Source organism: Panthera uncia, chromosome D1 (genome assembly GCF_023721935.1).
Source record: "Panthera uncia isolate 11264 chromosome D1, Puncia_PCG_1.0, whole genome shotgun sequence".
In the NCBI taxonomy this organism is placed as follows: domain Eukaryota; kingdom Metazoa; phylum Chordata; class Mammalia; order Carnivora; family Felidae; genus Panthera; species Panthera uncia.
Window position 1 is genome coordinate 72,343,651 of NC_064808.1, and position 26,913 is coordinate 72,370,563.

General features: G+C 50.9%; 1 long non-coding RNA gene across 3 annotated transcripts in view; it reads right to left on the minus strand.

Annotated features, from left to right (window-relative positions):
* Positions 1-802: 802 nt before the first annotated feature.
* Positions 803-26,913, minus strand: part of LOC125938370 (uncharacterized) — a 41,086-nt gene continuing 14,975 nt past the window's right edge. For 2 of the 3 annotated variants that reach the window (XR_007462687.1, XR_007462686.1), the window contains exons 2-3: positions 22,257-22,333; positions 803-1,565 (exon numbers count right to left, since the gene is read on the minus strand). This is a non-coding gene — a long non-coding RNA (uncharacterized LOC125938370). Of the gene's footprint in view, positions 1,566-6,587; positions 6,727-22,256; positions 22,334-26,913 lie in introns of those variants that run through there. The other variant, XR_007462685.1, reaches the window with a different exon arrangement.

Consider the following 26,913-nt stretch of genomic DNA (forward strand, 5'->3'; position numbering starts at 1 on the left):
CTAAGGCCGCACGGCGTCTCCCTCTGAGACCAGCTCTCACAGAGTGGCCCACAAAGCTCTGTCAGCCTCGCCGAGTCCCGGGATCGTGGGGCATCGGCTGGAGTCCTTCCTTTCAACAGCTGCTTCATCTTCCCGAGGAACTTGCTCCCAGACATCCCAAGTCCCCTGTAACAGCCTGAGCCATCAGGGAGTAAGTCATGCAGCCTCGGTGATTAGAAAAGCACTTCTCTCCCCACAGATCTCTGTGTAATCAGCAATGACAGGAGGACAGACACCCTCGGAACAGTCATCATGAATCTGACTTCCAAAAAGGGGTCACTCCCTCAGGAACCAGGGCCGGGCTAACAATGCCCTTAGAGTACAGTGCAGAACCTTCTAGCAGGGCCAATGTGCATCAAAAATTCAGCTGGACTGCAAACAATCTGCATCCTTTCAGCAGGAACAGAACCAAGTCTGACCTTTACCTCCAGGGCCACTTTCGGGTTGCCTTTCTAACTGGTATAAAGAGCATCTGTAGTCATTTCCAGTTAGAACTCTTACTTTGCTAAAACAGACCAACGAATGTACCCTTCCTGCCCCTCTCAAGGTTTTCCCAATCTTAAACTGCTCCAGTCAGAAAGCACAAATGCTACTGAAAGGGATTCAAGCTGGGACTGAAGGAGAGGTGAAGAAGTCCCCGGGGGGAAGGAGCAGAGTGAAGAAACACACACACACAGTGCCACCCTGCACTTCCCTGAGAGCAAGGCCTCCTCCTGGCAAAGCAAGATCAACATCCAGTTTAAGGCTATTATCTCCTTTATTCAAAAAAATAAATATTTCACTTTTGAGTCGACATATTTCAAATCACATTAAGCACAGAGAAGTACAGTCCCTTTGGAAATTGTGAACACATGTAGGAAAAGAGTCATGTTCAAAACAATGGGGATGGGGTGAGCACTGATTCCAACTGATTCATGACCCAGAGATTCCTCCTCTCACCAGGTGGGCTACATACTGATTTTAGGAGAGACAAAGAAACACACACACACACACACACACACACACACACCGCTTTGAAGTCTGAAAGGCACATGAAGTGGACCATAAGGTGTATGGCACGTTCACTGATAAAACGTTCCCTATTCCCTCCCAGGGAAATTGGAGAAACTTTAATCAAGTCAAAGACCAGAGAAGACAGGGTGCCCCTGCTCGGAGCTCAGCATCAGGAAAATCTTGGGACACGAAAGCCATGTTTCGTTGGCTTTCCCCCTCCCCGGCCTCCACTCCCTGCTTGGGGAGCCCGCCCACAGCGCTCACTCGGTGACGGTGGGGCGCGTGGCCACGTACACGAACACCACGATCAGAAGCACGACCACGGCCAGCGTGGGCAGCACCACCGTGGTGATCTGCTGTCGGGCCTCCTGCATGGCCTGCTTCCGCTCCTTCTTGTCCTTGGACGTCTCCTTCTTGGGCTTGCCTTTGAGCTGCCGCATCTTTCCCGGGCGAGGCTAGAAGGCGTCTGGAGAGGGTTTTGAAGGACAGGCCACGCTCCTCTGGTCAAGGTGCACAACCTCCTGTGGGGAGAACTGTGATTGAAAATGAACGGAGTGAAAAGGAAACGAAACTATAAACTGAAAGGCAAATGCTAACCCAGGAGACATACCTGCAATTTAGAAGACAAGGGGTTAGGAACAACAGGGGTCACACAACAGAGGTCAGAGCCTCTGAGTGGTGGGGTTGAGGACAAACTGGATGGACCCCAGGGTCCCTGGCCTGGCGGCGTACCGTGAATGGGTCTCCGGCATGCTCACACAGGGCCTCTGTGCATGTGGGACAGGGACGGCGCGCCGTCTCCGCTCGGATGAGAGGAGCACATTTCTCCCCGCCGAGGCCCCACCCACTTTCCTCACTGTTCCGAGTGTCACACCCTCCCCCGCTGATCTTTACTGTTGGGCAGCCTGCAGATGCCAGGCACATGGCTCCATCCTGCCCAAGCCCCGGGCCTGGTCAGCCTTGCTAGGGCTACAGAGGGCCCAGAGGCATTGACTTCTCCATCTCTGCCCCGGTTCGTCCATCCGTCCAAACCTTCCCGAGCACCTACTATGTGCCAGGCACTACTGGAGGAGCTGCAGAAGAGGTGGAGGACTAAGTCCCACCCTCGCAGCACCCTCGGTCTGGGGGTGCACCACCGGCTGCAGGCACAGTGCTGTCTGGGTCAGGCAGACAATGGAGACTGGCTGAGCCTGCGGTCCTGCCGCCCACTCGGATTCTCGTGAATTCTGTGCCCGGAGGAGGGGCTCAGACAGTGAAGCAGTGCTGTCAGGGACCTGGGAACAAATGAAAAACCCACGGACAACTTTACAGCAAGAGCTCCATAGAAGTCTGATTCTTAGCTTGAAGTGGCAGCAACCCTTTGACTGATTGAGACGGGGGAGTTGACTCAGAGACCTTTGGCACGTCTCAGGATCCCCAGAAAAGCAAAGGCCTGGGCTCTGGCCACGAGCAGGACGAGGGAGCCAGGCGGCCATAACCAGAGCCCCACTCATACCACAGCACCACCTGGGCACTGCCACTGCAGCAGGAGGCGCTGAGGCCACCGCGACTGTCCTTGGAAACTAGGTGTGGCTGCTGTCACCGTCTAGGATGGACTGCCGAGCGCCTAGCTTTTCTGTGCCACCAGCTCCTGTGTGCGTCAGACGAGCCAAGCGGAGGCCCAATACGCCCACAGCCCAGCCTTTCAATTTCTATAGTAGGTGGAGTGTTTTCTTAAAGCGAAAAACAAGCGGAGGTTGGATACTGGACCAGACAAGACATCTGTCCATCACAGTATCCTGGGACTAGCATGGAGTTCGATGCTCTCAGAGGCAGAAGGGCAGCACACGCCAATATTCCTTGTAACATGACCTTGTGTGTGCAGTTTTGTCCCAGGGCAGTGGGCGGCCTGTCACCATGCTGACAAGAAGACAGCATTTACACCCAAGTCACCACATTAAGCGGCAGAATATGAAACGTGGATTCTGAGACAGAAGACGTCTTACATGAGATCCAACTGTTGGTAGAGGGACCCTAATATATCCTACCACTCCTCTCATCTCATATGGACCCCGGAATTTTTTCTGTATTACCCACATCAGGCAGAGTTTCTTACAGCACAAGATGACTAATTTTAGTACACTGGGATGACCAAGGCCAGCCAAAAGCAAATACTTAATTCCAGGGCAGCCCTACTTTGGCCAATGTACAATTTCCACTAGGATTTGAAAACTACTCATTAGTACTTTCTTAACACCTGACAGGTGTAGGAATCCCTGGCTTTACCAATTCTCCCTTTCAAATCTTTCACAGAACTTTCAGACAGACCTGGCTTCAAACCCAGGACGTACCTACCGCTTACTGGCTGCATGGCTGTGAGCAAGTCACTTAGCTTCACCAGACCTCACTGCCCTCATCTGAACAATGAGAACAGCTTCTCTCGCAAAGGCTGACCGTGAGGACTTGAAAACGCACAAGTGCACGGTGCTCTGACCACCTGCAGGGAAGCAGGACAGGCCGCTGAGCCAGACGGAGCCGGCTTCCTCTCCCCCACGACTCACCGGCCCTGCGACCCTGGGCAGCCTCACTGAGCTTCTCGAAGCCCCGGCTACCACCTGAGAGGTGCTAATGATGGCAGTGTGCCCTTCACAGGGCCATGGTGAGGACGAGACAAGAATCCGTAACACGGTGCGTGGCGTGGAGACGGCACTCAATGCACGTTAGCTAATGCTGCTAGGGTGCATCCCACAGGGCTGTGAAGTTGGAACGCACAGGATGGAAGAGGCTTACTATCCCCCGTTTTAGAGACGAGAACACCAGCAGAGCAGTGGACAGCACCGCTTGTCAGCTAGGAACCGCAGTTCGTCCTCTCCCTGACGGGGCCTCACAAGTTTGTTTAGAAAGAGACAAGCCATTAGCGGCACTCGGATTTGCAGCTATTCCCCGGCAGGGGGGAGCTAATGGCCTGTCGGGCCTGTGAAATACAGAGGACCCGCGGGTGCTGCTCACAGGGCCCCTCACAGGCCCGGCCGCAGGCAGGCACCCCTGGAAGCCTGGAGTTAAAAAGGGCCCCAGGCCCTGGCTTTGGCCCTCCCACATCAGCATTTCAAAGGCATCAGCCTCCATGGTGACCAGCTCCTGCTATCCGTAAGACGCACTCAGAAGTTCCTGGGAGCTTAGAAAAAAGCCTCAAGTTGCTGGGGACAGTGCAGGTCTGGTCAGGATTTAAAGGACGAGCAGGCAGGTCTGAATGCCCGGCTGTTCGTCAGGCTACAGCAGGCAGCCTCCCTGCTCTCACTCACCTATGCTGTGGATCTCAAGCCACAGCCCCACACTCTCTCTGGGGCCCAAGAATCAGGAAAAACGTCTCTGAGATGACACCAGAGGAGAGGGGAGGGGACCAGCCAGGACAGAAGCACAGCAGAAGTGGAAGGAACCAGGCAGGAGGAGAGTAGCAGTTGGACCTGGAGAGGGCGGCAGAGGCCAGGTCATGGGGGGGGGGGGGGGGGGCATGCAGGCCACAGTAGGGAGCCTCGTCTTATCCCAAGAGCAGCAGGAGGCACCGAAGGGCTTCACACTGGCAGGCACAGGCTTTCAAAAGCTCCCTCTGGCTGCTCTGTGGAGAGCGAGGGGGGGGTGGGGGGGTGGGGCATGGCAGAATAACAAGGGAGGCTCAGGGAGCAGGCCAGCATGGGAGGGGGTGGCTCAGACTGGGAGAGGGAGTGGTGCCCGGGGGGACAGAGTCGGTGGGTCGTACTCTGGGGGCACAAGTGACAGGCCCTACTTACAGATTAGATGTGGCCTCTGAGGGAAAGGGGGGAAATCACAGGTGAACCTAAAGTTTGGAGTGCAAGCGGCTGGCTGGCAGTGGTCCTGCCTCATGAGCGGAGGGAGAAGGGGTGGGGGAAGGGGTGGGCTTGAGAAAGACCGGGAAGTGCCGTGTTCAGCTCTGTCCGTGTGTGAGGATGCCTATTGGACATCGCCATGGAAATATCAAGGAGGCGGCTGGAGCAATGAGTCAGGAGCTCCGGCTGGGCTGAAGATCTATATTTGGAAGTCATCTGCTATTAGCCAAGGTGAGCTCACTGAAGGTAGATGGAGAAAAGGCCCGGCCTGGGCCCCGCAGCCTCTGACAGAGGACAGAGAGTTGTGGAACAAGCAAAGAGGCCTGGGGAGAAGAGGCCAGTGAAGGGGAGAAACCGAATATAAAGTCCTGGGGGCCGAGAGAGTCAAGAAAGGTACTGCTTCAGAACACTACCGAGAGCCCAGGTGAAGATCGAGAAGCATCTACGGGCCTTGGCAACACGAAGATGTGACATGAGTGACTTCAGAGCGGGGAGGGCGCACAGTAGGGCTATTAAAAGTGTCACCCACAAACTCGGCTGAGAAGGGAGAAGCTTGGGCCAGAAGGCAGAGGGACACTCTGCTTCTTTCATTGACAAAGTTTTGCTATGAAGAAAAAAAAAGTCAGCTGAACTAAATCAGGCGTGGTACACAGCTGACTTACATTCTGGCGCACACTCCTGAATCCTGTGACAACGTGCGATAAATGGTTCACGTACCAGCACTCTGACCAGCGCTTGTGCAGACAACTGGTCTGGGGCCCTGCTGGAAGAGCATGTGCAGCCGGGAGGGAAACCGGAGGATGTCTGGGGAGACCAGCAGAACGGGGCAAGCCCTGATGCTGAAAAGAGAGCACACGAGGACCACTTTGCCTTTGAGAGAACTGAAGGCACGGCTTCAAATCCACCAGGAGACGGGGACGGGAGGAGGCAGGTCTGTACTGTGCGGTAGGAATGAGAGGCTCCTGCTTTCTTATTGAAACAGGAAAGGGCTCAGCTTCAAGGCTGGGAGTTGGGAGGCAGGTCTGAGGAAAGAGCAGGTAGGCAATAACCATCTTGGAGGGCAAAAAAGCAAACTCAGCAGGGAAACATCAGCCCGTAACGTTGAAGTTCATAGATGCTTCATATCCAGGCCCCGCCTCCTTTTGAGCCGGCAGACCACCTCACATGCACTGGCCTCGGCTCACCGGACCAGGTGGCCTGCTGGGTCACGACTGGCTCGACCACACTTGGCCAGGACCTCTGACATGTGTGGCTTGCCTCGAGAAAATGAGCTGGGTCAATCAGCCCCCACCTGGGAAATCCAGAGTAAGAAACACTAAGGGACACTACACGTAGCCACCTGGGAACCCATCTGATGCCATGTGCAAAAGGCAAGAGAGAAAGCCGGGTGGGGGACAGAGGAGACAGGAGCAGAGGGGACCACACTCCTGTCTTTCCAGCTCTACCAGGCTCTGGTCCTCACAGGACACTGCTGTGCTTCTGTATTTCACGGTGGACACCTCTTTCATGAGCTGGCTCCAGTGGACCTCTGTCTTCCAGTGCAAAGAGCCCTGGCTGCAAGGATCACCCCAGTTTCACCAGTGAGGAACCCAGAGCACTGCCTCGGTCCCAAAATTAGGGAGTGGCAGAGTAGAAGGTCTATCCCACATCTGTCAGACTGCAAAGCCCGAACAGTCACCACCCACCTACCTTCCTGACCCACTCCCCACTTGGGACCACTTCAGCGCTTACCAGCCCCTCACAGAGAGGAAGGTGAAGATCAAGCTCACACTGGGAAGTCTGGCTTCTTCCCAGCCAGCAGCCCAGACAGGAAGGAGAAGCCACTAGCCGAGTTCGAGCTTCACAACTGTGACTGCCACCTGGTCCCCCCCCCCCCCCCCCCCCCCACTGCCTCTAACTCCCCTAGCCAGGGAAACGGAAGACTTCACAAACACTTGGGTTCCACCCGATTCCAATGACACTCCGCCTGCTCTGCCCCCTCCCCCACCAATGCCAGTCCGGGGCAACTGGTCAGCGCTGCAACCGTCCAACTGGGCCCCAGTGTGTGTGGGCAGGAGGCAGAGGCAGAGAGGAAGCATGGGAACACCTCTTTTTCTACAGAGTCATTTCAAGTTGGCGATTTTTATCTGATTATAGCCTTTATGTACATATATATGTGTGTATATATATATATATATATATGTATACGTACATATACTTGTGTATTACATATACGTATGTACACATCACGTACAGAGTTGAACTCTATTAGAGAAACAGCCAAGAGCAGAGGTAAACCAGGGTGTGAAACCAGGTTTGAGTCTCAGCTCTGTCAGGTCCAGTCATACAACCCTGGGCAAGGTACTTAATCTCTCATGTCCTGATTTTCCTCCTCTGTAAAATGGAATAAGAAAACCTGCTTTGTAGAGGTGCTGACAAAATTAGGGAGGATGTGTCATCCGAACATCCAGTACATTAACAGGCCACCAGTTGTTCAATAAACGGCACATAGTGCCTTGCTCTCCAGGGGGGTCTGTCCAGTGGAGATACACGTAAAGGGAGGAAACACCGGGGAATTCTGCTTTTTGTTTTTGTTTTCGTAGCGTGTAGCCCGTGGGTGATGGAATCCCCCAGTTTTTTTCTCTTTTGGCTGCTGAGAACTACCAGAGTCACCAATCTGGTGGTGGACAGGTTTGTTCAAAGGTTTGATGGGAGAAGGCTGGTTCAGGCTGAGGGAAGATTCTGGTTTACACAGATCACTGCCACTCCCCACGTTCCAGAACCTCTAACCCTTTGCTGCTCAATGCGGCAGCCGCTAGCCACACAAGCCTCCGGTATTTGAAATGTGGCTGTGGTCCAAACTGACTGTACTGTAATGTAAAATACACACCAGAAAAAAATAATAATGTGAAATGTGTCATTTAAATTTTTACACTGGTTCATGCTGAAATGACACTTTGATAATATATCAAAATATAATATTTTGATAAACTCTCATTCATGTTGAAAGAATATTCGTGTTGGGATGATGATAATAAGATCATATTCACGTTGAAATGATATTATTGGGACACGCCTGGCTGGTTCAGTTGGGTAAGCATCCAACTGTTGATATTGGCTCAGGTCATGACCACGGTTCATGAGTTTGAGCCCCGCACTGGGCTCTGTGCTGACAGCTCAGGGCTTGCTTGGGATTTTCCTTTCTTCTCTCTCTGCCCCTACCCCACTCATGCTCATTCTCTCTCTCTCTCTCTCTCTTTATCGCTCAAAAATAAACTTAAAAACATTTTTTAAGAGGATAATATTATTAATTTCACCTGTTCTGTATTCCCTGTTTTAGTGTGGCCACGAGAGACATTTTAACGCCACGAAAGGCTCACGGAGCACTTGTCCTGGACAGTGCTGTGCTTGCCCCATGCAAGAAGGCACACCACCTTCTGCCCTCTTCTAAGCTTTCCACGTCTTGGCCTCCACGCACAATGCTGAGGACTTCTGAGACTTCACAACCCAGACCTAACACATCTCCCCAGCCTTGTCACGCCTGGCGTGAGCCACAGCCACCAACGCACCTGCACTCCCACCCTGCACACTCCTGCCTCCGCGCCTGTGCCACGGTGGTGCCTCTGCTGGAGGCCCTCTCCCCTGTACCGTCCCCTGCCTGCTGGAGTCTCTCTCACCCTCGGTCGGCCCCCTCCCCGGGCTGAAGCAACGGCTCCTTCCTCAGTGCTGTCCCAGCACTCGGTTTGTGCCCCTATGGCAGCACCGACCAGTGGCTGGTGACCAGCTGGGGCTCTGATGTGCCCAGGAGACTGTGCGCTCCTATGGGGTAGCAATACTATTCCCCTGGATTGGCATGGTGCCTCTACATAACAGGTGCTCAGCAAACACCCGCTGCATCAAATATCCAAGCTGGAATAGTCTAACAAGCAGTTCATCATACCGACTAACCACAAAGGTACGGTAGAAAATTCTACAGCGCAGTAGAAAAAAGTTACAATAGAAAAGAATAAAGTAGCCAGCTGCCACTTCTCAACGCTCAGTTCATTTTCAACACAGTCTCGCAAGATTGGTATTTTTCATCCCCATTTTATGTGAAGAAACGGAGACTCAGAAAAGTGTGGTGACTTCCCCAAGGTCAAATACCATTAGGGAACCAGCACGGCCTCAACCCCAGTGTAAAATCCATAACAGGCACTCAGTAAATATTTGATGAATGAACAGAAAGAGGATTTGAACTCAGACCTAATTTCAAAGTCCTCCCATCCTCCTTGTGTGACCCCACTACGCCTCCGAGGCACCCCGAGGGAGGAACAGCAGCTATCACTTCCCGAACACGATCAAGTCACCCACAAACACGCAACCCTCACTTTGGCTGTAACTCCGTTTTGCAGACCAGGGAACCGGGGCTTAGAGAAGGCCCCAGGCGGTCAGTCAGCAGTGCAGCTGGGATTCACCGAACGCTCTCTGGCTCAGAAACTGCTTTTCCCCACCACTGCAGCTGCCTCCAAGTGGCCGGCATCCTCTAGAAGCACGTGGAGGGATGGGGTGCAGAATCAAAAGTCCGCGTCTGGTTCCAGCCCCACGGTTCTGCAGGCCGTGGACTCGGGGAGGGTGACTGAGAGGGAGCACAGGCCATCCCGGGCTTGTCGCACTCAGCAGGGGATAAAGCCTGCCCTCCTTCCTGAAAAGTATGCCTGCACACCCGCCCCCGGCTGGGCGGTGGGCCTGAGTTTACGCCCGCAGCACATCCTGCCTGAGGGTTCACCGTGGGCCCCGGCTGATTTGACGTCGCCTGATTTCTTTGCAGTCCGTTTTCACCTGATGTCACGGGCTGTCGGAGAGGTGCCGGTGGAGAACGGCACGACATGGCCTGGCCTGGTGACAGCGTTAAGCAGTTGTGAACTGCGTCAACGGCACCCCCACTCGGCTCACAATCAATGCGAGTGCGGAAGCCAGGCCCAGGTGGTGGCTCCCCAGGGAAGACCACTCCCCCGGAAGACTGCCCGCCTATTTTCCATGCTGGTCACCTTTCCTAAAGTGCCGCAGCTCTCCCGTCTTCAGAAAAGGCAGTTTGAGGTGCTCGCTGAGAAAATGGATGCATTTTTCTCCTACTTGAAAACCAGGCATTCAAACGAATAGACAACACGTAAGAAGGGTATATGTGGGGGGACTCCTACCACCCCTTCTCGTGGCTGTGTCGTTACTGTAACGGAGCATCGGAAGGGCTGAACTGCTTCGTGCCCCATGCTAGGAGACTTGGGGAAGCTGCCCTGGGTTCAGGGAAACATAAATTGCGCGCCTGAGAGCGGGAGCTCTGTGTTTCATCAAGTGTGCCTGCTTCATTTTATGTGCCTGGTATTTAGCCATAATGGGCCTGTGATCACTTCACTCCAGTCTGCCGCAGAGAGTGGGGGCAGGGGGTGGGCAGGCTGCCAGGAGGATTGTGCAAGACGGGACTCCTGACACCCGCTAAGTACCTGCTGATAACATAAGCGCCTTCCCCGGGAACACAGACATGAACAGTAATAGCCACATGCATGCCAGCTCCAGCCACCCCCCCCCCACACACACACCGGTCCCCTAGCCACTGACAGGCCACAGGTCTGGTGGGGGGGATCCGAACTACCGATAGAAGCCAAGAGACACGAACGCACAGGCACAGAGTTCTCTCACCAAGGGCAGAAGGAAGAAGAAAGTAGGTAATTTGGCGAAGGCAGTACCGGCTTCTCCTAAATAAAAACCCAAGAACAGAAAAGAGCCTTTGGGCAGGTTGCTGAAGAACAGATGTGAAAGGCTAGGGTTCTCAAAAAGATAGATAAGTACCAGTCCTTTGGCACCCCAGGGTTTACAAGTGCTTTCCTGCGCATTATCCGTTTCATACCCACAATAACTCTGTGTGTCACATATTACTGTCCTTATTTAACAAGAAAAAGGAGGCTACAAAGCAGTTAAGCTCATGTCAGGGTTTCCATCCTTGTCCTGACACTTTTAGGGTCCATGGCCCTGGGTAAGTAACTCTCAGACTTTCAATTATTCTCTCTATAAACCAAGGATAAAAGTACCTATCATTCAAATATTTTTTGAGCACCTACTGTATGTGAGGGGCTATTAAGGGGATACAGCTATGAACAAGACAGGCAAAACGCTGCCTTCAGGTAGTTTACAAGGACATGGGGAGACAGGCAACCAACAAATGAACAGAATGTGTGTCAGAGGATGCTATGTGTTGTGCAGAAAATACAGGGGAGGGGGTAGGGCAGAGGCTGCACATTTAGAGTAATCATTTGGGGAAGGCTTCAGGAGAAAGTGACTTTGGATCAGAGACTCGAAGGAAGTAAGAAAGTGACCTGTGCAGATTCCTGGGAAGACCTTCCAGACAGGGCAGAGCATGTGCAAAGGCCCAAGGGTAGCCCCCACGCCACCGCCAGCACATCTGAGAGGCAGTGCAGCGGCCAGCATCCTGGGGACGGCAGAAGGGAGCATTTAGAGGAGAGGCCACAATGGGAGCAGGAGGAGGATGAGATTGCCCCCCCACCCCCACCCCCAGCCGCACACACACACACCCCAGGGCTCTGCCTGCATTTAAAAAGAGCACTGTTGGACAACTGGCTGCAGGGGGACAGGGCGGCGGGAAGGAGACTGGTGAAGATGCCAGCGCACTGTTCATGTGAAACACGGTGGCATGGTCCAGGGAAGGGGCAGATGGGGTGGACAGCGGTCAGGTCCTGCGTGCACTCTGAAGGCAGAGTCAACATGACTTACCAGCAGACTGGAACTGGAGTGGGAAAAAAGAAATGGACTAAAGCCTGAACGAACAGAAGGCTGGAGGGGCTGGAGGGGCCATTCGGGGATTGGAAAAGATGCAAGGCAGGTGGGGCAGGGGCACGGGAAGCTGGGACGCATCAAGTTTGGGACCCTAGCGGAGACAGCGAGCAGGCAGTGGGATACAGGAGTCTGGTCCAGGGCGAGAGCTGGGCTGGAGGCAAGGATGTGAGGCTGCCGGGGCTGAAAGCCACAAGGCTGGTAGGCGAGCGCAGACAGGGACAGGGGCCGGGGCCAGACGGAGCTCTGGTGCAACATAATGCTTCGATCTGGGAGGACAGAAGAGGAACCAGCAAAACAGACGAAAAATGTGTGAAAGGAGGAAGACCAGGAAGAGTATGGTGTCCTGGGAGGCAAGTACGGAAAGCGCTCTGAGAAACAAGGAGCCGACCATCTCATCTGGTCCCAGGAAGATTTTGGAGAGGTGAGGAGGGGGCAGCAAGAGGAGTTGGTTCCAGAGAGGAAAGGGGTGGAGACAGCGGAGGCCAGCAGGAGGCAAGTCTTCTCGGGACAGAGCCTGGAGGCCGAGGGTCGGCACTGAAACCCCACTTTTGGCATCTGCCAGCCCTGTGACTTCGGGCAAGGCGCTTAATCTTTCTGTGCCTCAGATTTCTCATCTGAGAAGTGGGGACAAAAATTGTACCCAATGAACCGATCAGAAGAATGCCAGGTACTTACTAAGTACTACGGAAGGTTAGCAAGCATGATCATCATCATCAAAAGAGGGTCAGAATTATGGGCTATGAGGACAAGAGCTTTGTTCTGTTTGTCTGTCAGGTAGTTAAGGCAGTTACAGAATGTTCGTACTATAAGGGGAAGTGCACCAGGAGAAGGAAGGAGAAAGAAGTGATGGACGCACCCCCGGGGGAGGCAGAGCGGGCTCCGGGCCACTGACGTGGTGCTGGGAGTACGTGCAAGTCCCACATGACCGCCACTGGCTGTGCGTGATAACGGGAAGAAGGTCGCCAGCTCAGGAGGCAGGAAGATGGAGGGGATGTCAGAAGCCTGAAGAGAGAGGAGCTATGAAATAGCTGTCCCCGAGGGGGACAAATGCAACAGAGGGCTACCATGTAACCGCAGCAGCATGTGGCCCACCTGCAGTCACAGGTCTTAGAGCGCGGACAGTCAGGTGGTACCAACAGAGCAGGTGCAGGTACGGGGGGACAGAGGTGGAGGGTGCTACAAGGAACCAGGGTGGGGGCTCTGTCAGGACCAAGTGAGAGAAGGACAACACGAGGACGGCGTGTGATTGCAAAAGCAAATGCCTGGCATAGGCCCTGGCGCCCAGAACGCCACCATTGCTCAAGGGGCTTCTGTGGCCTGTAGGGGAGCCCCTCCCCCAGCACACCTGCCTCCCCACCGCCCCCTTCCCCTAATACACCCAGAACGCAGGTTCTGAAAACCCTGTTCAGTCTCAGTTCTGCTCCATCTTTGGAGTCACGTCCCCCATCTCCTTTCAGTTCAAGTTACAGTCACGTCTGTCAGGACAACATGTGACAAGATGACACCTCTCCTGCTTGTCTCTGGGAAAGCAAAGAAGCCCTCGTGAATGCAGGCTGGTCCCCACATGTTCCTTGCAAGGACCAGCGACAGAGGAAGCTCTTCTAGCCTTGAGGAAACCATGGTTTTCCAGACCCTGCCCTACAATGGCACGAGGCTCTCAAGGTGTTCAACCACCGGCTCCTCTCACTGAAGGAGAGGAAGGGGAGGAAGCAGGCCCTTTGATGGATCTTGTCATTTAACTCTGGACAGCCTACTGTCCTGCTTTAATGAGGACTTTGACATTCACAGCGACTGGCAACTTTGTTTTAAGCCAGCCGACCTGAAGCAAATCCACCCACAGGAAGGACAAAAAAAAAGACAACTGAAAAGAAAAGAAGTAACTTGAAATTCTGGCAAGGGGGTTGAAAGCGATGGCTTCGGAAATCGTTATGATGCACAGAAAGCAATATAATTAATGGGGCACACCACACAAACTGAAACAAAGTTTTACAAGGTAATACATAAGCTTATTATGAACAACCACTCTGATGTGTTCTGTTTTGTTTTATTTCACCAGAAAAAAAATGCCCACTGCAATCCACTAAAAGAGACTATCAATCAGTCTGTACAATCGGTAGACAGATTGAGAAACACTGCATTGAGAAGACCTCCGCGCAGTGAGGGCCGCTAAAATGGTTAAAAATCTCATTTCCCCGTGAAATTGTGTGAACGCTAGGCCCGGAGGTCCGTGGCTCACAAAGAACCGAGGTTGCATGCTGAAGAAGGGCCAGGTTTAGTTGTGCTCTGGAAGACAGACCTGAAAGGAGGACAGAAGATGCCTACATCTGGAGGAGGGAGTTCTCCATCGCGAGGGAAAACCAAGAGACTAATGGGAAGAGATTCAGAAATCAGACGAAAGCAAAGGACCAGGGTTCCACACTGACGGTCTTCACCTTGATGGGTAACAGGCTTGTTTATGGATGAAACGCGAGCACCAAGTCAGGTCTGTCCCAGCACTCAGAAAGGCTACGGTTCCTGTAAGCGCAGTAACTCCCCAGCACAGTGACTCCTTAGGTGGCAATTCTGTATCCAAACCTATAGGTTCCCTCACTTCATCTGCTGTTCAATTAGGTACTTTAAGACAGCAGTTACTAAACGTAAGCATCGCTAATCTACCACTCTGTGAACGACAGCCCAACTCTGTGACAGCTTAAGAAGGAGGCAAGTTGGGGGGGGAAATTCATGAAAACGAACAGCCCAGCCAGTGGTGCGCATTCAGTCTCTTTAAGGTGGTGCTTCGCCAACTTTTCCATCTCAGATACGGCAGATGTGAATGAACATTCACCCCTGGAGGCCAGGTCTGGGGCAGAGCCACTGCAAGAATAAAATTTCATCTGTGTCCTCTTTTACCTAAAAATGTCAAGCAATCATATATAACGTTGGCCCTTAAGATGTGCATGGCACTGTGATGAAAGCCTGCGGTGGCTGTCACTGAATGCTGACAGTGTCCCCACGTGGGAGACTTGCCTGTGTCACAGGCTCCCATCTGAGAGACGAGAATTGAGGTTTGGGGAGGTCAGGGAACCTGCCCAGGCAGGGCCACAACACAAGTAAGTGGTGAGACCCTGTGAAACCCAGACAGTCTGGTTCCAGAGTCCTGCTCTTAACCACTAAGCAGTGTGGAATTCTCCTCTTTCAATATTCCTGAAACGTCACGTTCTCCAAATCTCTGGGTAAAATGTGACCCCAAGGAAGATGCACCCCTCACAGACAGCGGGGCTCTGCCTGGATGCCCCCACGCTCTGAAGCACCCCAGGAATAGAGAACCACAGCCTGCCAGCACTCATCTGCTTGTCCTCTGGCTTCTACGGCCAGGTGTGGGCTAACGGCCCTTTCTTTCCTCAGCCCATAACACCGTCCTCGTGTTCTGTTAGGCATGAACTTCATTAACAACCCAGATATCATAAGCGCTGGTTGTTTATGGCATCTTTAAAATGAAAAATTCATCTCTAAGCTAAATTACAGCAAGTTAATTACAGAGCCTGGCTGATGGCAGACAAACTGAGAAAGAGTGAGGTATTGACTGAATTTTCAAGTACAAACAGCGACTGCCTGTACCCAAGACTACGTCTGGGCCGTCCTCAAATAACAAATCTCAGGGCTCACCCCCATCGAGAGAGTCGGTCTCAGAGGCGGGCAAGCTCTCGCATCCATTCATTTACTTATCCGCCAAACCCTTGCTGAGCACCCAAGCGCGGGGCACTAGCTAGTCACACGCAGAGTCACCCGCTCCCCAACTCATTCATTCAAACACTTACTGAGCACCTACCAGGTACCAGGCACCGATTACATGTTGGGAATATGCACACTGATTAACGGACTGGTCCCCCTGAGGGGTCGCTGATCCCCCAGGTACAGGGCAACCTCCACGAGCTAGGTGCTGTCTTGGCAGTGCGGAAGGAGTAATGAACACAACAAAGTTCCTGCTCCGACAGAACACGCACTCTACGGGCAGGAGTCAGACAAGAGACAAAGATGTAATATGTCAAGGAGCAAAGAGCCATGAGGAAGACAAACCAGCGCACGATGACAGTAGGGGACCTGCTGTGACAGAGAGGGTTACAAGGGACTGCATCTGAGCAGAGAGCAGAGGCCTGAAGGAAAAGTACCGCAAGCCCTGAGCACAGCTAGGGGAAGGGGGGTGCCGGGAAGGGAACAGGGAGGGCAAAGACCCGGAGGCAGGAGCTCCCCCCGCCCCAAAGAAGGATGTGTGGGAAGTTCACCTGAAGCATGATGCAGCTCCTGTCCGCCTCCCCCCAACCCCCACCCCGAGCATGAGGAAGAGCAGAGGGGCGAGAAGCTCAATCCAGAAAGGGCTCCACAAACCCACCGGCGAATGTCTCAAGGCCTATTATTTGTGCTTCACTGCAGGCCTTGATTGCTGCCCAAATTCAAATATTCTGCAAAAGGCAGACCATAAACTAAGCTGCTAAATATTTAGGCAGCAGCATATCAATGTTCTCTGGAGGCTCCAGGAGGATGGATCTGGGGGTAGGGGAAGGAGAACGACCCCATCGGACAATGACCTCAGCCTGCTGGAGTTGAGTTTGTCGCTAACAAAGGGATAAATATTTGATCTTTAGTTTAAATGATCTTTAGTTTAAATGCGACTTTTTTTTTTTTTGCTGACCCTTAGGCTGTTTTACCAAACTGAACAGTCAGTGAGGATGGTTTGGGCAAAGGGCACAGAACCAGCAGTTTGAAGACGAGGCTGACTGATTTCGCCAGTGGCCTGTCTGCAGACTCCACAAAGTGCCACTGGCTCGCAAGGTGCCGGGTCCCTGTAGACTGCCGTGTGGCTGCTGCTAGCTGAGGCAAACCCAGCCAACAACTCGCTGTCGTGAAGTCTTCACTGCCTTCTACCCACATGTCTTCCTGTCTCCACCTCTGATTCCTCAGTCTCCAGACAGAGTAACTTCACTTAATCCAAGGTCTGATCTTGGTCCTCTAGCTATACCAAGCCTACAGTGGCCCTCAGGGCCAACAAAACACAGTGCACATTTGGCCTGGCCTTCTAGGCCTTGAATGCCGAGCACAACCCCACCCCCAACATCACCTCAAGCGGTCACACTTCTGTCCCTCTGAACGCAGAGACAAAACAACATGCGCCTACCCCCAGGTCTCTTCATCTCGGCCAGCTTTACACACTCTTGCTGTGCAGATAATGTCCCCGACCCCCATAGCCAAAATTAGTTACCCTTTTGCCTACTCTTATGCCTTGAAAATGGCCCTTCTTTCGTTTTGCCTTTTCAAAGAGTGAATCATTCTTTGTCTGCCTCCCCCACGAAGGGTTCCGTAAGTGTTCGCTGTATGATAGAAGCCCGTTCCTCTTAGTGATGTTGCTCAAACCAGAAGTTTGAGGTTTTCCGGGATACCTCCCTGACCCCCAAGTCCCAGTATCAACTTGTTCCCTGAGTACTCCCAGCCCCTTATCCCAAACATCTCTCAAACATATCCCCCCTTCTCCACCCCCACTACCATTATTAGGTCAGGCTCCCCTCTTCGCTCATGAGCATTTCTGCAACAGCCTCGTAGCCTGTGTATCCCTGCCTTACCTTCCTGCTTGCTCGAGCCCTAAATAGTACAAACATGTCTAAATCCTTCTAAAATCACTGCCTGTGGAGGCAGGGAAAGGATGCTACAACCTGCCCGTCCCCACGAGCAAATGCAGGAGATGTATGCATCTTCTTCAGCAAAGGGGTAGGGATGACTTGTCTCAACCTCGTGTATGTTTTAAAGCCTAGTTGCTGGAAACTCTTAGGCCAAAACACATCCCTGGTATACATATGCATTACTGTATACTCCAAGGTTAACCGCCAACCAAATCATGCTAAACTAACAATGAGAAAGCCAACCTAGGAGTCATTGTTAATTAAACACCTAGGTTCCCAGCAACTGCAAATTACCGGTCATTCAAGACGGTTTTGACATTGCCCGGTTACAGTGGCATTTCCAGCATCTACAGGAAATCCGACAGCCTGTGAGTCTGTGCTGCACAGGAGCCTGAAGAGCACCGCTTCCCAGCACAGGGAGGCGGCTGGACCCCAAAGGGGCATCCATAAACGCCAGAGGGGCTGTAACTTAACGCCGATCACACTTCGGGAACTTCTAAAAATGTCTCTGCGATTCCTGGCGGACAGCCTACAACATACCTTAAACTTGGAATTTTTGAGTCCCATACCCACAAAACCTGATAAAAGGCCTTGTGTGTGGCCTTCTGAACTGGACCAACGCCACTGGCAAGAGGCCTTGGAGGTAGAGACCAAGCCTACAGAATCCCGACTGCAAAAGACAGATCTGATCCAGGAACCCACAGGGTCTAGACTCCCGCGGGGGTGTTCCACCACACGATCAGGCCCCCGGCACACCATTCAGCACCCCCACCCCCCATGCCTTTACCTGCAGGGGCCACAACCATTGTACAGCTAGCTCTCTGGCTGTGCCATGCTCTTGCTGACCTCCCGGGCCTCCATCCATGCCGCTGTCTGAAATGCCCTTTTCCACCTCTTTTCTCCCAGTCACTCCTCCCACTTGGCAGACTCCTCCTTCAAGACCCATCTCGTGGGCCATGCTCTCTTAAGAGTATTTCACAACGTTTCAGGCCCTAAGGTGGATAAGGGGCTCATCTCTGTGCTCCCATGACACCTGGTAACAACATCATAGTGCCCATCACACTGTATTAGCATCACCTTGCCTGGTATTCCCATTTGCTTGCAACACATCAGAGTGAACTATCAACCCGGTATCATTAAAAGTTTCAAATTCAAGATCACAGAAAAGTTGTCTGAATTTGAGGTCATAGTGTACCAGAACTAAAGCTGGGGTTTCAGGATTCCCATTAATTACCTTGAATGGAAGGCCTGAGGAGAGCAGAGAGTGTCACTCAATTAAGACAGATTTCCCTTTTCAAGTGTGTTTGTGTGTACATGGTTCAAACACTCAAGGTTAGAGGTGCCTGGGTGGCTCAGTTGGTTGAACATCCGATTTGACTTCTACTCTGGTCATGATCCCAGGGTCGTGGGATCGGGCCCCATATCAGACTTCACATGGAGCCTGCTTAAGATTCTCTCTCTCTCTCTCTCTCTCTCTGCCCCTCTCTCCTGCTCATGAGCATGTGTGCTTGCTCTCGCTCTCTCAAAAATAAATTAAAAAAAATTTTTTTAAAGTTCAGGTTAAGGTAAGGAAAACAAGTAGGCTTCAGCGTAGGAGAAAGGTGTTTAAAAAGAAAAAGCTGTGCACTAATATTTAGTTTCTTTTTTCCCCTATAGAATGTCAGTCTTTTCTTCTGCTGACTTAGAACCAAGTTTTAATCATGATTTCTGGACCTAAAGGCTGCACATGTTTTTACATCGAAATATCTGGAAGGAAGGCTACTTGGAGAGTAGCAGGGGTATTAAAATTCCAGCCGATTACATACTGGTTATTTGCTTATTAAAGTTCCAAATGAAATAGTGGCCCACCTCTGTATTCTAAAAGTTGAGATTGTGGGGTTTGGAGGAAGAAATCACTCCCTGTATCACTTTCCAGAACACAACATCCATTCTAAGGACACCTTTGCCAGCTGCCAGCCTGAAAAATGACTTGGAAAATCAGAATCATTGCAGCCTGCCAAAGAAGTCAAGAGTGAAAGGTTAAAGCGTCTCACAAGCTACCTGAACGTGATGTCACCAATGCTGTGAGACCTCTCGCCAGGCCTGGGGCCCAGACCATGCAGTCCTCTCTGTGTGCCATGCTAGGCATGTTGGGATTCATCCATGTGCAGGAGGAGGTCACTGGCAGGTTTAAGCAAGGAGTGAGGTGACATGACAAGTATTTTAAAGACCACGCTGGGTCCAAAGTGATGAGCAGAATGGAAGGAAAGTGGGAACAGGGCAAGCAATTCAAAGGCCTTTGCAGTGAAGGCCTACTGGTGTCACTGGACTTCGGGGGTGGACAAGGGAGGGCAACAGATGAATTCGAGATCTACATTAAGGGCATCTCAAGGACTTGGGGATCTGGAGGCAGAGAAAGGTGAGTGTTAACAGACGACTCCTCGGTTTCTGGCTTGAAAAAGCGAGTTAACAGCTGCACACTCTAATGAGATGGGGGTTAGGGGAGTCTGCAAAGGGGCTGTGTTAGAAAGAGACCAAGAGATAAAATTTGGACCCGGTGAGCTTGGAGTACCCACAAGACACTCAAGTTACCTAGCTGCTGTAGTAGGTATAAAATGTCCTATAAAGCACAGAGGAGTCATGTGGAACGATGGATGCCTGGGCCTTTCTCGCTGGTGACCCTTCCCACCACCCTCCGAGGTGCTTGGATGTCCTGCTACTGTGCTGGGGCACCACATAAGGAGTTTATGGTGCCAAGTTCACCCACACAGGCCACTTCTATGATGACCCTCAGTAGTGATGCCGATACCAGCTGTGGGGCCAGGAAAGCAGTAACTTTAACAGTAACATGATAAATGATATTTTGCATCCTACCACAAAAGGAAGTAAAGTATGTAGACCAATATTTTCTTCAATTACAGGCATCCTAATAGGTTTGCAGATTTCTCGATAGTGACGTTTTCACGGAGTCCCAGCAGAAGGTCTTAGTAGCTAGTCCTGTGCCCTGCCGGTTATACCACTGGGAGTACCACCCTGTATAGGGGGTTCCAAGTCAGACTCTCTCCTAGGGAAATGCTAATCTAAGGTGGTATCAGATGCAGAGAAAGGTCTCTCTCTCTTAACAAAAGACCAGAGAAGACAGCCTATTTTAGGAAAACAATGACTCACTGAAATCACATCCTGCTCTTAAGTTAATATGCCTCCTTCTGGACTAGAACCTGCTTTCCTATCATGATGGGTCTGTTTTCCAAGTCCCCCATCAAAGGACAAATCAAATGTCATTTAACAATCTGCCTTCTAATTAAAATTTGAGCCATTTTTTAAAAATCACAGTGAACTAAACAATTCCACATGGCAATAAAGCACTGTGCTCTGCCGCCTTGATTAACAGAAGCATTTGCAACTATTTAAAGGAGAAGGCGGGTGGGGGGGGGACATCATTAGATACAGTGAGATGAAACCCCTGTTAGTGTCTTTCAGTTTACTCCTAGAGTAAGTATCAATGTAAACTAATTAAATTTCCTGCCTTTAAATAAGCCCAAACAAAAATAAAACTTACAGGACTGACTGGAGGGTCCTGGAAGGAAGAGAACTACTTTTTTAAGAAAGTGGCCCAGCTGAGGTGGGGGGAACACCAGGGTCAGGCTTCATGTCTTAACAGAGGGTCAAGGGTCCTCTCGGTGGGAGGAACCCTGGGGTTGTGGAAGAGACAGGGCCCCAGGTTTTGTGATGGCAGCAGTGGCTTTCCAGGGGAAGGGCTGACACGGTGCAGGGGAGGGAAAAGCTGAACTCCTTTCACGCCCGCAATATGACCCGATGCAAGACATCTAACTGCTCTGAGCCTGTTCCTGACTGAATGTGAGAAGGTTCCAGCTGCCCCTGCCTGTTCCCTAGGACTGGCGGGAGAAGACGACCTGGTGCACTGTGTTGAAGCACCCCGTGCAAAGGTAAGAGACCACTGTGGTTACTGGAGGGGAGGAGAGGGGCAGGCAAGCACTCTATGTGAACGGTGACCCATAAACTGGGAAGATCAATAAGAAACTTCTTGAGGAGACTTAGCAGTGCAGTAAACAGTTTGGGAAAAGGAACCTGCTGACTCATTCGCTTAAAGCAAAAGGTCTGGAGCAGGGACGTGGGTTAAGATGCAACTGTCTGCTGACTGAAGCAGCTCAGAAGATCATACAGATGGATGGAGGAGGAGGTCTGCCATCCAGTAGATGGGAGGACACCTCCCCTCCCTTTCAATTTCTGGATTACTGCTCCTAATGTGGGCCCATATTTGCCCATAAAAACTAAAAATCAGACACAGAAGCTTTGCTATTAGCTTCATGTCACCAGTAGCCCAAAGAGAAAGGACATCTAGAGAGTAGCAATTTCTGATGGATGCTCAAAGAACAGAATCAATTTGAAAATGATAGTGAAGGCCCCTAACAAGGGTGGAGTGGTAAAGGTGCAGAGTGAATCCATACAGGAACTGCCTGTCTAGTGGGGAAGGCTGAGATGAGACTCTGTTCAGCATCCAGGCACAACTCAGATGCACCCTCCAAGAGCTCATTACGGCCAACGTGCAAACACGCAACTATAATCAGGTGTGGAAATACCCAGATGGTGGTGACGGGAGGTTCACAGAGAAGGAGCCACGGATGAAGATGGGACGGGGGAGGGGCACAAGTGATAATGTAAAGCTCGTTATGGTACCCGCCAGTGAGGAGATAGGATATAGGGATTCCAAAACAGGAGAAGCGCTATCAGCCGGGAGGGGATAAAAAAGGCCTGATTTGTGGGGAAGTGACACCTGATAAAGGCCTTCAGGGATCAACAGGAACCTGGCCAGGCAGACAGCATGGGGGCAAACAGTACATACAGGACTGGGCATGTCTGAGGAATGAGGGGTACAGTAATCCCTCCCCAACAATGGTTTCCCTCATAAGAGAACTTTAGTAGGTACAAATTTCCTTCTGTTTACCTTTTCTTCAACTCCAAGAACTGCAGTTTCAAGGCTTTCAGCAAACTGATTTCCAGTAAAGGTGACTTGGGTTATTCCTGTTGAGAAATCAAAATAAGAGGTATCATAGGTTTTGGGGAGCTACCCCTACACAGACCCCTTTTTGGGGATACTCTCCCCCCCAGGCCACGCTGAGAGGGTGGTCTTGTGGCTCCCCTCCCCAAACTGACTGGCTTGGGGAGGGACTCTTGCCAGGGTCAGCTACACTGCTTCCTCCCTTGCTCATCTGAGGATGAAGATGTGCAAACTTAGGCGAGCAGTGGTGAGCCCTTATCCAGGGAAACACACACACACACACACACACACACACACACACACACACACAGGAGGTGAGCAGGACTGTACAACATGCAGCCTCTGGATTAAGGGGCCTTCCCGCTCCAGTCCCCAGCAGGCTGGTCACACTATGCTCCCTGCATTCCCGAGATTCCTACAACAAACCCTCTGCTGAGGTCAGCTGGCCTGAGAGCATTTCTGTTCCTTGCGACCGAGAATCAACGATTTAAGAATGATGGATCCAGGGACAGGACCAGAAAAAGAACAGAGCAGAGAGTGAAGAAACAGAGGCTTTTGGAACAAAGTCTCGGGAAAAATAAAAGAAGATGGGAGAAAGTGACCCGGGACTCTCAAGTACTGTCCCATAATAGCTGAGAGCGAAGGATGAGAGGGGTGTGTGAGACCCAGAGAGGAGATCCAACAGATATAATTCATAAAATCCCAGCTGTATTAAACATTAAGATGGAGGCCCAGACACTGGGGGAAAGGGGCTCTTAATATGGGCATTTCCCATAACAAAGCAAAGCAAGTAAGAATTTAATTGAAAATACAGAGGTAGGAGACTGAAAAGTTTCTATAGCAAATAAGGAACAATTGAGTAACTATAAGAAGTGTAATAATTTGAAAGTTGATTTACCGTGGGTTTTTTTTTGGTCTAAAACAATAAACATTATTATTATTCATGGTTTGGTGGGTCAACAATTAGTGCTGGGCTCAGCCAGGTAGTTTTTCTCTGGTCTTGCCTGGTTTACATATGTGGCTATAGTCATCTGGTGGCTTAGCTGCGCTGAGTGGTAGACCAGATGACTTAGCTCACATACTAGGGACTGATAAGGCTGTTTGTGCTGCTTTTATAGTCTATCTTAATGAATGTAAACTTCTGAAAGCTTCAAATATGTATGCCTACTATCCCCTTGCCGTATTTTTCCATTGGTTCTTGAGTTGGTCAACCATGAATTCACCCACTGTAAGGTTTCATAAATCTAACCTCTTCCTCCCCCTCTGCCAGGGAGTGATGATCTTGGTGACGCTCAGAGATAAAGATGTGGGAAAGGGAGGGGTGAGAGGCAGGAGTGGAAAGGGGAAGGTTCTTCAGGGGCCCTGAATGCTGAGTTCAGTTGGATGGACTGCATTCAAACAGCAGAAGTCAAGATGATTGTAGTCTAATCCCATGTTCTTTCTCTAAGAAATAATTACCACTCAGAAAATGTAGAAAGTTTAAAAATGGGCTGCAGAGGGAAAACATGACCCAAACCACAGAGACTAGAAATTAAGTCAACAGCAAGCCGTGACCTTTACCCTTGACAGAATCCTTTGCCTGCTGCTGTTGGTTAACGGCAGCAAAGGCTTCACAAGATTCTCCTGGCTTCTGGACCTTCTAAGCAGCTCAGCACTCCAGGTGCTTACCGGGAGTAGGCTTTCACTGAGCAGGAGCAGGGACACCAGTTGACCGTCAGAACAGGCTGCTGAGCCCAGGCCTGGCCCCCAGGAGGCCGCTACCACAGCCCCCCACAGTCTCTCCATTCCCACCAGTCATCTCTGTCCCACCACTTCCTCTCTGGGCGTCGGTTTCCTCATCCATGAAACGAGGGAAACTAGACCCCACGGCTACTCAAAGGCGGTCATCCACCAACTCTTCGCTGCTGGTTCACGACAAGGTGAGCACAGAAATCAGAGACGCTGAGAAGCTGGGACAACATACGATACTTCCACACAGCCAAGCACATGATGAGCGGGGCATCCTTGCTGAGTGAAGCACAGATTGGTACAGGAGTTTCCTGTAGCTGCCATAACAAATTCTCGCTAACTGGGTGGCCCGAAACAACAAAAATCTATTCTCTCACAGTCCTCGGGGCTTGAAATCAAAGTGGAGGCAAGGGCCACAATCCCTTCAGAGACTTTAGGGGACAATCTATGCCCTGCCTCTCCCAGCTTCTTCTGGTGGCCATCGGCATTCCTTGGCTTGTGGCCGCACCTCTCCCCCGTGTCACTGCCTTCTGTGTGTGTGTGAAATCTCCCTCTTTCTCTCTCTTATAAGCACACTTGTGATGGCACTTAAGGCCCTCCTGGATAATCCAAAATGGTCTCACCTCCAAATCCTTCTTTCAATCACGTCTACAAAGACCCTTTTTCTAAGAAAGATTTGGGCACACCTTTGGGGATACCATTTAACCCCCCCATAACTGGGATGGATATTGCCGAATTTGTGCGTGACCAGCTGTACCTGGTATGCACTGAACACTCGTATCAGATCACCACTGGGGGAAAGAAGACCCCACCCTGTCTTTCACTTTCCTCTACAGCCCTGAGGCCTGGGTTGGACAAGATCAGATTGCAATGGGCAGCCCCCAGGAAAGGGAAGGAGGCTAACAGGAGGCAGGGGTACAAGAACAGGTACAGACTTTCCGTCAGCCCTTCCCAAGCTGGTCTCCCACATTCTCTGGCAGGCAGTGGAATAGCTGGCCCTTCCTTATCCCAGCTTTCTGTCCTTCAAGCAGCTTTAGCTGTAAAGTAATTAAATTGATCTGTGTTCTGTTCAAGTGTTTTCAGAGTTTTCAATGTCCACGTTTGAGATCAGAAATGAAACTCTTCTGCTAAAATCCTTGTGAACCTAGCACTGTCCTGCCAGTAACATATCCTCTCCCCAACACCCCTCCCTGTAACCTCAAAAGCACTCAGGAAAACACTCAGGCTTCATAACAAAATGGAGAAAGCACTTGGAGACTTGACAAAGCAAGGGCATCATTTCTCATTAGAAGTTTTCTTGCCTTGCAAGAATACTCCTTGCTAAAGGAACCATTATGTTGAGTCCCTTTGCTATGTTACATTTCAGCTTTAAAGGGCAGACGATGTCAAAAATACCTGAAAATGTTTAAAATGATAACACTCGATGCAGGTATGGCCACAGTAAAATGGGCATTCTCATCATTCAACTACTAGTAGGAGTATAACAGGCACAATCTTTCTGGAAAGCAATTTGGAAATTTTTATTAAGCAGCTTAAACAGTACAAACCCTTTGACATTATAATTCCATTTTCAGAACTCTGCATTAGGGAATGAATTAGAAGCGAGGACAAACTTAATGCTCAAAGGTATCCATGTAGTGTTATACACTGATAAGAAAAAAAAACTGGAAATAAACTTAATAACCAACAAAAGGAAATGATTAAATAAATTATGGTATATTCATAAATAAGGATTTATGCAGACATTAAAATGACATTTTACAAAGAACTTTTCATGAAAATGACATTTCTAAGAATAACAGCTGATCCTTACATGGGCCAGGCATTATCACAAGCTTCTTATTCCCACATTATAGATCAGAAAATGGAGACACCAAGAGTTAAGACACTTGCCCATGGAAATCCTGCTAGTAAGAGACAGCATTGGGGTTTGAGCCCACCCAGTCTGACTCCAAAGTCCATGCTCTTAAACCCTGTGGTAGGCTAAAAACTGGCCCCAGAGATATCATGACCTAACCCTGGAACCTGTACATGTTACCTTCTATAGAAAAGGGTCTCTAGGGCGCCCAGGTGGCTCAGTTGGTTAAGTGTCCGACTTGGGCTCAGGACATGATTTTGCGGTTCACGAATTCCAGCCCTGAATCAGGCTCTGTGCTGACAGGTCAGACCGTGGAGCCTGCTTTGGATTCTGCGTCTCTCTCTCTCTCTCTCTCTCTCTCTCTCTCTCTCTCTGCCCCTCCCCCACTCGCACTCTATCTCTGTCTCTCAAAAATGAATAAACGTTAAAAAAAAAAAAGGAAGAAAAGGGGTCTCTGCGGATGGGATTAAGATAAGAACCTTGGGGTGCCTGGGTCACTCAGTCAGTTAAGCATCTGACTTTAGCTCAGGTCACGATATCAGTTCATGAGTTCGAGCCCCACATAAGGCTCTCTGCTGTCAGCACGGAGCCCACTTTAGATCCTCTGTTCCCCTCCCTCCCTGCCCCTCCCCTGTTCATGCATGCGCGCGCGCTCTCTCTCTCTCTCTCTCTCTCTCTCAAAAATAAACATTTAAAAAAGATAAGAATCTTAAGATGAAGAGATTGCCTCAATTATCTGGGTGGACCCTAGAGGCCATCACCAGTGTCCTCATGAGAGGCAGAGATTACACGCACTCCCGCGCGCGCGCACACACACACACACACACACACACACACACACACGGAAGGCATGTAAAAACAAAGGCTGATATGGGATAGATGAGGCCACATGCCAAGGAATGCCAGCAGCCACCAGAAGCTGCGTAGGACAAGGAATGGATTCTCCCTCAAGCCTCCAGAGGGAGCACAGCCCTGCCTACATCTCGATTTGGACTTCTGGTCTCCTGAAATGTGAAA